This window comes from Notamacropus eugenii, chromosome 3, assembly GCF_028372415.1.
Source record: "Notamacropus eugenii isolate mMacEug1 chromosome 3, mMacEug1.pri_v2, whole genome shotgun sequence".
In the NCBI taxonomy this organism is placed as follows: Eukaryota; Metazoa; Chordata; class Mammalia; order Diprotodontia; family Macropodidae; genus Notamacropus; species Notamacropus eugenii.
The window spans coordinates 414,234,650-414,246,445 of record NC_092874.1 but is presented as its reverse complement, the minus strand read 5'-3'; the positions used below and the strand labels follow the sequence as shown (position 1 = coordinate 414,246,445).

Below are 11,796 nucleotides of genomic sequence, written 5' to 3'. Positions count from 1 at the left end.
GTCAGTGTCTGCTAACGGAGTAATCAGGATAGAGATAATAATTAAATTCATGGAAGCTGATGAGGTCACACAGACAATATATAGAGATAAAAAAGAGATGTGCCTCAGTTTCCTCATCTATAAAAAGAAGAGGTTTGACTCTATGGCCTTTAAGATTCCTTCTGGCTCAGAATATATGACCCAATGTTCTTTCTTTTTGTCTTTGGGCACATAGTGAATGCTTGCTGATTAAGCAAGAACCTTTGCAATTTCAAATTCCGTATGCAAGCATTTAACAAAACCAAACTGTAATTGTAACTATTGAGAAAAATCTTATAATCACATAATATCTTTCCAACAAATTCTAAGTGTTTATTGTATCTTTTGTAATTTAGTCCATAAAACATCCCTAAGAAGGAGAATATAGGTGTGTCAATTGTACATAGATGTGTAAAACCAATACAAGAAACACAGGTTCAATGAGTGGCTGGCTAGAAATAAAGCCCAGATCTCCTGGGCTAAGCTTTAGTCATAACCATTACTTTCACCTGTGTTTTTGGTTCAGCTCTTAAATCACATGCACTCATTCTGGAATAATGCAGAACCTGGAAGCAAGTTTATATCTTGGTGCCTAAACTTATTCTGATGCAGTAGTATTAAAGTTATCCACGATGTAAGCCTCCAAATCTTTGCTTCCTAAGTACTTGCTTAAAATAGTCTTCTGCTTAAGGCAGGGAGGGAGGAGCCACCTCTCAGGAGGGCAAGGCTTCTTTAAGGAAAAGCTAAAGAAGATGAAAACAGGCGTCAGCATTCAGCAGGTTTCATTACTGGGTAAAGAAGATGACGCTATCGACCCACGATCAAGAAGCCTTGTGCACCGAGTTGTTTTTCCAATCCTGGGGATTAAAGAAGGACTTGATTAGAAGCTTAGGGGCCTGGTAAAGAGGGTGAGAAATAGAAAGCTCCCATTCTTAAATCAGGCCAGACAGACAGGGGATCAGTTGAAATGCAGCCCAGAAGTTAGGAGGAAGATACTTATATTTCCAAACCAGAAGGGACTTGAGTTGAACTGCCAGGACAAGAACTGGAGGGGAGTAAGGCTAAGACAGAGCACATACTTCATTCAGTATTCTTCAGCCATCTAGTTCCTTATCACTTTAAACCAAGCATTTATCAACTGATTGGAAAACATAGTTATAAAAGGAGATGCGGGTCCAAGGGGCCTGGGGTGTTCTGTTCCATTAATGGGCTCCAGTTCTCAGCTGATGCAGATGACATTAAGTTCTAGGGTATCCTGGACTCCAAAGAAAGAGATAAGTTCTCTTTGTTTCTAACTCATTTTGTCTCTACCCCAAAATAGAAGTCCAAGGAGAATTTCTCAAACAGAGCTTAGGTTTGGTTCATGTCCAAGGCCTCCCCAAAAGGGATCAGAAAAGTACTTGATATGCAGTGTAGGGTATGGGACAGTTATTTATTTCACACAGAAGAAACAGTTCAAATATAAGATTCAGAAGCATACATTTAGAAAAACTTTAAACCTGAAATCAAAACATATAATGCCTTTTGTATTCTCCAAGGAGGATGCTTAATATTGAAATATGAACTAATTTTTGTAGCACTGCTGAATAAACATTTCACCTTCACCTTAGCTCTCTGTGCTCTCTCAACAATTCCCTCAAGAGCCATATCTCCTAGCAAGCCAGGGCATGACTTAGGCTGATCTTCCTGTAGCCTCTTTCCAGTAAGCTCTTAGAAACTTAGGAATTCCCAAAAGTCCATCTTACATGATTGCAGTTTGGGGAAAAAAACAGAAAGAAGAAGAGGCAATTAGTCTCAGGACCAGCCTCCTTAATTTCAGCACATGTGCTATCACTACCATGTGAAAGCAGCCACGATACCTTTCCAGAGAGAGGAAAAAGAAAGGAGGTCCCCTCACAGAAGTCCAAAAGTGGCTCAGAGACCCAACATCCTCAGCCAGTTGGAGGACTGAGATAGTGTAAGAGGGAAATTACTCCTTTTAAGGTCTGAGTGGGCCACTCTTCCTGGCTCAGTGGCCAGTCCCCACTGACACAATACCTCATTGTGGGAGGAGGCACACAGAGTTACACATGGCCTTTACTGAAGAGCTGAAACCTCTTTCCCACTTGCTGTCGGTCCAAAGCACATGTCATAATGGGATTACATAGGCATTAGGTCTCCTAGAAAAATTAAAAATTAGGATTATTCCATCACTAATGTTCTTCTCCAAGGTTTCATCATAACATGGTGGTGACCTTAGGCTCTTAAAGGCTGTGCCCACAAAACACAAATCCTAGACTGTTCTTCCAAAAGACTAAAGCTCTGAATACTGGCTCATCAAGGTGCTGTCTGTCGGTTGAACAAGGACATGATTAGCCAAGTTTAGAGAGGCTCATTATCATAGGATTGCCATTAAGTAATAGAAGTCTTGGACTGCAACAACTCATGAAACTACTCATGTGGAGAAGATCACAACCTTTATTGGTGAACAGAGCACCCATATAGATGAACTCATGGATCCTTGAAGAATAATAGGGCCATTAGTTACTGAACCTTGATGGACTGCTGTTTATCTTTTGCAGGAATATCCATTATTATTTCATGTCAGCACATGTTTCTTCCACTTTGGGTGTCTGGGGCCATTCTTGCTGAAGACAGTAAGCCACCACTGAGTGCCTTGAATCTAAGCTGTCCTCCAGAAGGTGACTTATGACAGAAGCATTGACCTTTGAGATCTGCTTGTACTATACATGAATTATACCATCAACACATGCCTTATGTTTTTATTCTGTTTATTTCTATTTATTTAAGGGTAATATGATTACATTTTGCCTAAGTTCCCACTATAGGACAATCTTTGTCTCTATCTAATTTTGCTCCTACTCCAGAATAAAACCCTAAAGACAAATCTCAAACAAAGTTTAGGTTAGGTTCATGTCTGGGGTCTCCCCAAAAGGATTTAAAAAGGTACTTGATATACAGCATAGATCAGATATGAGACGGTTATTTTTTTCCACATTCAATGAAACAGTTCAAACACAAAAGACTCATAAGCATGCATTTACAAAAACTTTAAACCTGAAATAAAAACCCGTAACTTTTTGATAGCTTAAATCAGTAGCCCATCTTCTGACAAATAGTTTAAAGAGCTATCACCAATTTTTTCGTATTTTTTTTTTCTTTTGGTCCAGACTTGTGTTATGACCAAATGGGCAACCACCAATGCAGAAATTCTTTTGACACAACACATCAGCAACTCAGAATCATAGATTTGCAACCGGAAAGCCATCTAGTCCAACCACCTCATTTTAAAGATGAGAAAATTGATGCCCAGAGGTTTAAATGACTTGCCCAAAGTGACATAGGTAGTAAGTGGCGGAGCTGGGATTTGAACACAAGTCCTTGGAGAGAATTATAGAATTCTATATAGAACTGCCTGGGGATATGAGTGGTTGAATTACTTGCCTAAGGTCACACAGCCAGTATTCATTACAGGTTGCATTTGAACCCAGGTCTTTATGACTCCAAAGGAGACTCTCTACTCACCATACATAATTGTTGCTCTTGTTCAGTCATGTCTGACATCATGACCTCATTTGGGGTTTCTTGGCAAAGATACCAGAGTGCTTTGCCATTTCCTTTTTGAGCTCATTTTACAGATGAGGAAACTGAGGCTAACCACAGTTATGTGACTTGCTAAGAGTCATGTAGGTTGTGAGTATCTGAGGTCAAGTTTGAACTCAGGTCTTCCTGACTCCAGGCCCAACACTCTAACCCAACACTCTAACCACTGTGCCATTTAGCTACTATTCTATATACAATACATATATAATATAGATATATGTGTGCTTCCTCTCTTAATCAAATATTAATCTTAAACTACCTATTGCCAAAATATAACTATATAACCAGTGATAACAGATACCCAAATTGAAATATCATCCAATTAAATTTCTAAATAAATGAAATAATAATAAAAATATTTTACACATTAGCAGTACTTCACAGTTTTCAAAGAACTTTCACTTAGCATTATTACCTCACTTGGTCATCTGAACGACCTGTTAGCTTAAAGTAATAACAGTAACTATAACATAAGGAATATGGCCCTTGGAGGAGAAGAAAGATAGATATATGAGATGCTATGGTGACATAAAGAAACAGAAAATGTAAATAAAAAACTTGTTTTTAAAAATGTTGTCTCTGGAATTAGAAGGGGGACAGCTAGCTAGGTGGCACAGTGGATAGAGTGTCGGACCTGAGGTCAGGAAGATTCATCTTCCTGAATTCAAATCTAACTTTCAGACACTTACTAGCTGTGTGACCCAGGCCAAGTCACTTAACCCTGTTTGCTTCAATTTCCTACATCTGTAAAATGATCTAGAGAAAGACAAGTATCTTTGCCAAGGAACCCCAAATGGGATCATGAAGAGTTAGACACGTCTGAAAATGACTAAACATCAACAACAGAAGTAGAAAACCTACATTCAAATCCCACCCCTGACCCTGATACTTTCTATCTTTGTGACTTTTGGCAAGTCACCCAATTTATATGAGTCTTAGTTTCTTTTCTTTTTTTTTTTTTTTGGAAAATTAGAAGAGATTAGAATAGTTGATATAGAATATAGATCAAGTATGGAACAGTTATTTATTTCACACCAAAGAAACAGTTCAAACATAAAAGATTCATAAACATGCATTTAGAAAACCTTAAAACCTGAAATAGAAACACATAATTCCTTTTATATTCTCCTAGGACGATCCTTAATATTGAAACATAAACTAATTTTTGTGGGACTGCTGAACAACTATTTCACCTTCACCTTGGCTCTGTACTCTCTGAACAATTCCCTCAAGATCCATATCTCCTAGCAAGGCAGGGCATGATTTTCTCCGCGGTCCCTCCTGGCTCTTGATCTATGATCCTAAGATCCAGGGCAAGGAGTATGTATTATCATTATTTAGCACATAAAAAAGCAAACTCAGAGAAAATATGTTTTCCTCTAGGTCACATAACTAATTAGTCAGACAGCCAAGACCAAGATCATAGGATTATAGAGCCAGATCTGGAAGAAACTTCAGAGTTCACTTTGAATGATCCCCTCCTTTTCTAGATAACTAAGGTCTACAGAGGTTGTGACTTATCTGCAGTCATTTAGGTATTGGGCAGAGCTTGTAAATCCAGATCTTTTGACAGCAGACCTAGTATTCTCTCCACTTTGATGACTTCTAACCAACATAAGGACACACACACTCAACTCCAGAGCAATTTTTGCTGTTCAGTCATCACCACCCATATCTGATTCCTCATGAGTCCATTTGGGATCTTCTTGGCAAAGATACTAAAGTAGCTTGCCATTTCCTTCTCCAATGTGTTTTACAGATGAGGAAACTGAGGCAAACAGGGTCAAGCATCTTGCCCAGAGTCACACAACTAGTGTCTGAGGCCAGATTTAAACTCAGGACGATGAGTCATCCTAACTCCAGGCTCAGCACTCTATCCACTGTGCCACCTAGCTGCCCAGAGCTATTAACAGCTTTCTAACACAGCAAAGTTCTCTAACTTACTATAGTAACACGCTCCTCCTGATGCTCCTGATTAGAAAAGCTCTGTATTATTTCTCTACTGACAAAGTTGTATAATTCCTATCAAAACTTCAGAGTATCATGGCTTACTTTGACAATACCTGTGTCAAGAACGACAGCCTTGATTCGCATAGCTGATTAGCTACCTAAGTTTGAGTTACCTAAGGAAGTGGTTCTCCAATCATTTTAGAGAGGATATTCACATGACAAATGTGCTTCTGTCTTTGCAGATAGTTAACATCTTTTAACTGAAACTAAACTACAGAAAATAAAAGATGTTTCTTTCAGCCCTCTACTTTCCTTCTCAATGAATAGGCATTTGAATAGGAACCTGACTAGTATTATATAGAGTTCATCCTGCCTCAATTTACCATCTCCTCTCCCCTCTTCTACCTCTAGGAATGCTTTTTCTATACAATGGGAGAAGTTAAATGCTGACCTCTGCTGCCAGATAAAATTCACCACCTTTTTGAACAGTTACATCATACAGTTTTCTTCTCCAAGTGTTAAATCCCTGCTAAGCCAGGGGGACTTTTGTGCCAGCCCAAAGTCTGCGCTGGCAAAGGGCATGTCATAAGCAGATGAAAATAACAGCAATAATAGCAGGTGCTTTATATACATTGTCTCAGCTGATCGTAAGAAAAATGCTGTGATTAAAATACTGTAGGTTTGATTTTCTTCATTTTACAGATGAGAAAAATGAAACTAAGAGGTTAAGTGACTTACCTAGGGTTACACAGCTAATCTGAGATGAAATTCAGTCAAGCCTTCCAGCATCCCCTCCCCTGAGAACAAGGTGGATATGGCATTTCTATAGAGAACATGGAGGGATACAGTGGTCAGCATCCCTTTCTCTCTTGAAAGAACTTCAGCAGAAACTGGTAAGTGGGACTGATGAGACTGACTACCCCTGCCTGGGCATAAAACCACAGATAAGAACACTGACCAATTAAATGTGGCAAACTGAGGTTAGTCTTTGTTTAGCAGGATGCTTCATTGCTTGTCCAAGTCCTCCACATTGTCTCTTTCTGGTCATCTCTCAGATGATGAGAACTCAGATGAGTTTCTAGTCTTGACCCTGTTTGTCTTCAATACTTAACACTACCCCCAACACACACATGCATGCACACACGCAAACACACACACACACACACACACACACACACACACACACACACACACACACACACACCCTATTCCAGGTCCTTTTAGATCCCCTGATTTATCTCCCCACATCTTGATCTTGGCTAGTTGGCACTATAATTCTGACTCCTATTTGCATAGAAATTTACCACAAGCAATTCCCACCTCCCCAAATTTATAAAGACTCAGTTAACTGGTTTTGTTTTTGTTTTTGTTTTTTTTTTAGTCCCTGCACCCATCAGGACTATGACAAATGCTGGCTGGCAAAGGACTAAACAAATAGCGCATGTTTTGGATCTACTTGCTCCACTATCTCCTCTATATCCTCTATATCACCTCCCCTAGTCTCCTGGCTTAGTTGGTTACATCTTCCATTGGGTATGCGCCATCTTTCTGCCTATTTGTGTACTTAGCACAGTGCCTGCCACATAGTATTTGTCCATTAATTGAGAATTCCAGATAATTCCCAATTGGTCCCAGGTTGCAACAATCCTAGATGGCAAGTAGAAACTGAACAATCTCGTTATGGAATTCATTACTGGAATAAGTGATATTGACTAAAAGTATAAAATAGGTTTGAAAATAATTGAGATACACTCATGGAGAATCTATCCATAGCAGGTTATTAAAAAGAAAAGAGATATTTGGAGATAAACCCCTAATTTCATGACTTTAAAATAAGGGAAAATCTTGGTGATGGTCTCTGACCAAACATTCTTTAGTCACAAAGAACATGATGCTGAATGATCTAATCTCGAGCAGCCTCATCACTTCCTAACGCCTACCATGGGACACTCTTCCTCTAGGGATGGAAAACTGCGTTTAGTTATAAGGGGTTAGACACATGGTCTCATATCAAACCTGCAAAAATTATTTTCTCTCATTCCCCCTTTTTGATACATTCTCTATGTGGACTCAGAGATAGCCCAGGTAGAACCACAAACCCACATACAAACACCTAAGGAAACATAAACAGAGCACCTTACCTCCAGAACAACTCTCTATGACAGTCAGCAGCCAGAGCCACTTGGAACAAACACAGAAGGGATTCAGAAGCTAGAGACAAATCTCTTAAAGCTCCTTGGAACTGTACCTGGTCATTCACTCTCACACAATATTTTTATACATAGCAACATGAATGCCACAAAGTACAGATCTTTGTTTTATTTATTTTTAATTCTACACAACCAAATATTCTTTGTCTAGGTCAGTTTGGGAACAAAATATGGGGAACCAAGGGGTACTACATATGTACACACCCTCAAAACTTTGCATATACATTTGAATGGAAAATAGAAGTGGATTTATTTGCTAAGAAGTAGAAAAGGAAGTGAATGAGCTGTGGAGTTATAGATGTGCTCCAATAAAGGTTGTCTTGAACTTTGGGTTTTGTCGTTCTCATTTTTCCAAAAATGACAATCAGTAGCACCTACATGTAGGCAGATAAGTAAATACAAAATATATACAAATGGAGAAGCAAGGGGGAGGAACCAGTACTTCTCCTCCCCAGTACCTGGTTTAGACCTTTATCATCCCTTCATCGCCTAAGAACCACCTTCTTTTCTTTTCCCTCCTCTCAACCTTCTCTCAACAACTCCAAACTCCCTTCCCTTGCCTCACTAACTTTATTTGTTTCGCCAACTCATTTTTATTTGCCAGTTTACTCAACCAATTGGTTTCACCTCTGCCTTTGCCTTCTCCTTGAGACCTTCGCTACAAACCCTTGCTCTCTGATCCTTGGCTCCTTTCAGACTGAGGCCCCTTTCAGGGTGAATCTGTCTTCAGATTTTGCACACCTGCTTTTCTCTTGCTTTTGGGCCCTAAATTCTCCCAAATTTCTCATCCTCAGATCTACTTCTGACTTCCTTCATAAGTCCAAATCCCTCAGAATCACCTCCATAAGTCATTTCTCCTTCATATTCAGTTCAAGTATTTTTCTCTTTTATTTTTTCTTCCACAACCTTCCTTCTCAGTCAAGTGACTGAAGATGTCTACAATTTCTGAATGTGGCTCAGAGTATCCTTTTAACTGTAGACTGACACTCCATACAATTCATCGACCAGTACTCAGTCACCTCCCCTCCCACTACAAACACACACACACACACACACACACACACACACCCCTACCTCAACCCCTCACTCTCTCTCACCCCCTATATCCAATCTGTTTCCAAGGCTTGTCAATTTTACTTTCATAACATATCTCATATATGCCCCTTTCTCTGCTCCAGTGCCGGTGCAGGTCCTTATCCCATTATGCCTAAACTATTGCAGTAACCTGGTGATTGGTCTCCTTACCTTAAGTTTCTTCCTATGAAAACTCATCCTCCATTCAATTGTCAAAATGTTCTTTTTTTCCTTAAATCCTTTTTTTGCTCAAATCTGACCATGTCACCCCCTTACTCATTAAACTCCAATAGCTCCCTATTGCCCCCAGATCAAATACAAAATCCTGAGCTTGTCATTCAGTGCCCTCCTTAACCCAGCCCCTCCTCCACACTTTTACAGTCTTCTTGAACCTTATGTCCCCTCCCCACACATACTCTGAGATCCAGTGACTCTGGCCTCCTCTTGGTTCCTTCCACGAGACATCCCTTCTCCTAATTAAGGGAATTTTCACTAGTTGTCCTTCATGCCTGGAATGCTCTCCTTCCTCATCTACCTCCTGGCTTCCCTGGATCCCTTCAAGTACCAGTGAAAATCCCATCTTCTACCAAAAGCATTCTCCTATCTCCTTTAATTCTAGTACTTTCGCTCTGTTTATTCTTTCCAGTTTATTCTCTCTAGGGATTGTTTTTCATAGTTGTTTGCAGGATGTTTCCATCATTGTAGTGTGAACTCCTTGAGAGCAAGGAATGTCTTTGACCTAATTTTTTTTGTATAGCCAGAGCTTAGCACAATTCCTGGCATATATCCCCTTCCTTCTTCCAATGCACTACCCGAACCCACCTTTCTTTCACTCATGTAACTATCTAATCCAAACTGGCCTTCTAACTGCAACTCATAGGTACATGGCTCACTATCTCCTGGCTATCGCCCTTGCCTAGGATGTACTCCCACCTCACTTCCACCTCTTAGAACTCCTAGTCTCCTCCAACACTCATCCTAAATGGACCCTTCTACATGAAACCTTTCCTGATTCCCCCCAAGTTGCTTATGCCTTCCTCCCCAAATCACCTGTATGATGGACATATGTATGGAGGACATAGATTATGCCAGTTTTGTCTGTACCCCTGGGGACTTAACAATGTACTTGTGGATTGACTGGTTTAGTAACTGTTTTTAAAATAAATCCGTTATGTGTTAGTATTTGTTTGGTTTTGTTCTGTTTTGTTTTTGAAAGGTAGACAAACTCTTGCGAGCAGATGTTGATCTAGAGAAATAATATTGTTCAATTAATTATGGATTGAGAATTAGTGTAAATGAAAGGGCTGCTCGTTATAGGAGGTTTACACCTTTACAAAGTCTGCTGATTTGGAGAGTATCTAAGAACCATGATTAAAGCACAAGCCCCTCACCATGGGCCCATGGATACCACATTAAGGGTGAGTGGACCATGGCTAGTGTACATATGAGCCCCACCCATAGTTCTGGCCTTTAGGAAGGAGAACAGACGCTAGTTTACAGTTGAGAGATGTAGATAAATACATCTACACACAGGAAGTGGAGTGGGAGGCCTGGAAGGCCTGGGAAGCCAGAGGAATGCTGCTTAGCCATACAACCCTCACCCCATGAAATCCCTCGCCCCTAGAAATAGACACTCTGGAATGATTGTGGCAGAGCTAAGAAGGAATTCCTGGAAGGGGAACACCCTGTGAAGGAATTTCTGGACGGAGCTTCCTAGAGAAAAGAGGAGGAGTTCCTAGACTACTTTGAGTTCCTCAAAAAATTCAGGAACCAAAACTAAATCCAAGGGCTTAGAAGAGCCAGGGCCATTCCAGGGAGAAGCAAACCTGGACCTTACTTTTTAAATATAGAACTAGCTATATTAGAACATTCCCATCAGAAAGAACAGGTAGGGACAAAAGTCATTGAGAGAGGTTTGTAGGACATCTCTAAGTTTATTTTTATTATAGCAACATATTTGAATAGACCATTAGGCCTTCCAAAAAGCTCTGATATTCATTATTAGAATAATCCCCACAGTTATTAGGGCTGACTTTCCTACCTTCAGTTACTTCATATGTAGTTCCTGCTATGTTCCCCCAGGCACTATTTTTTTCTTTGACTCCTTGGCACCTGGCATAGCACCTTGTAATGCTTTTTGAATTATAACTATGATTGTTAGACTAAAGAAACCCATCATACCAAATTTTTTCCAGCTTTTTGGGGGTAGGAGTTGGAGGTCTTGTAATATCATTGGTAAATGGAACTCCTGCTAAAGAATTAATTATCTCTATCAGCGTAGATTGGCACCTGTTCCATAGCTAATAGTTTGGGGAAGTTGCCTGGGACACTGAGAGGAGGAATGACTTGCCCAGAAACACATCATAGGCATGTGTCAGAGGTGAGTCTTGAATGCAGATCATAAGTCTTAGGCCACTCCTCCATCAAATATCCTTTAATGGCTCTCTTACCTAGCATGTAACTAAACAATTAAAATGCAAATAAAAAATCAAACCTGTTAATTGTGAAAATATAGAGGAAGAGAGAGAGAAGAGAGAGGAAGAAAAGGAGAACAAGAAGCAGAAGAGGAGGAAGAACAGAGAACTTGAGAAGAAAACAGAGAAAGTTACTGAATTGAAGCTTTTGGGGAAAAAAGACAATTCAGTCTGATATAATGAATTTCCAGTATTTCCACTTAATATATTCATTAATAGTTTAATTACATGTTAGACTCACTAGAGGGTGCTATAGACTAATTTTTGTTACTCAAAAAAAAAAAAAAACTTTACTAGTGATAAGACCAGGACTTCTCAAATTATTTGCTTCATGTACTTTAGAATGCTAAGCATTCACATTTATTGTTCACCAAGGTCCTATTCCAGTGCATCAGCATGGTATGGAAGTGATTTTGGGTTCTCAAAGGACAAACCATTTGAGCACAAGCAATTAAAAAAAGGAAACA

At 39.7% G+C, this 11,796-nt stretch overlaps 1 long non-coding RNA gene across 1 annotated transcript; it reads right to left on the bottom strand.

The window, feature by feature from the left end:
• Window positions 1-328: 328 nt before the first annotated feature.
• Window positions 329-2,096, bottom strand: LOC140531727 (uncharacterized). Its single transcript, XR_011976411.1, has 3 exons — window positions 1,878-2,096; window positions 1,624-1,758; window positions 329-875 (listed from the first exon to the last, which is right to left on the bottom strand). It is a non-coding gene; the product is annotated as an uncharacterized lncRNA (long non-coding RNA).
• Between the last annotated feature and the right edge of the window lie 9,700 nt (window positions 2,097-11,796).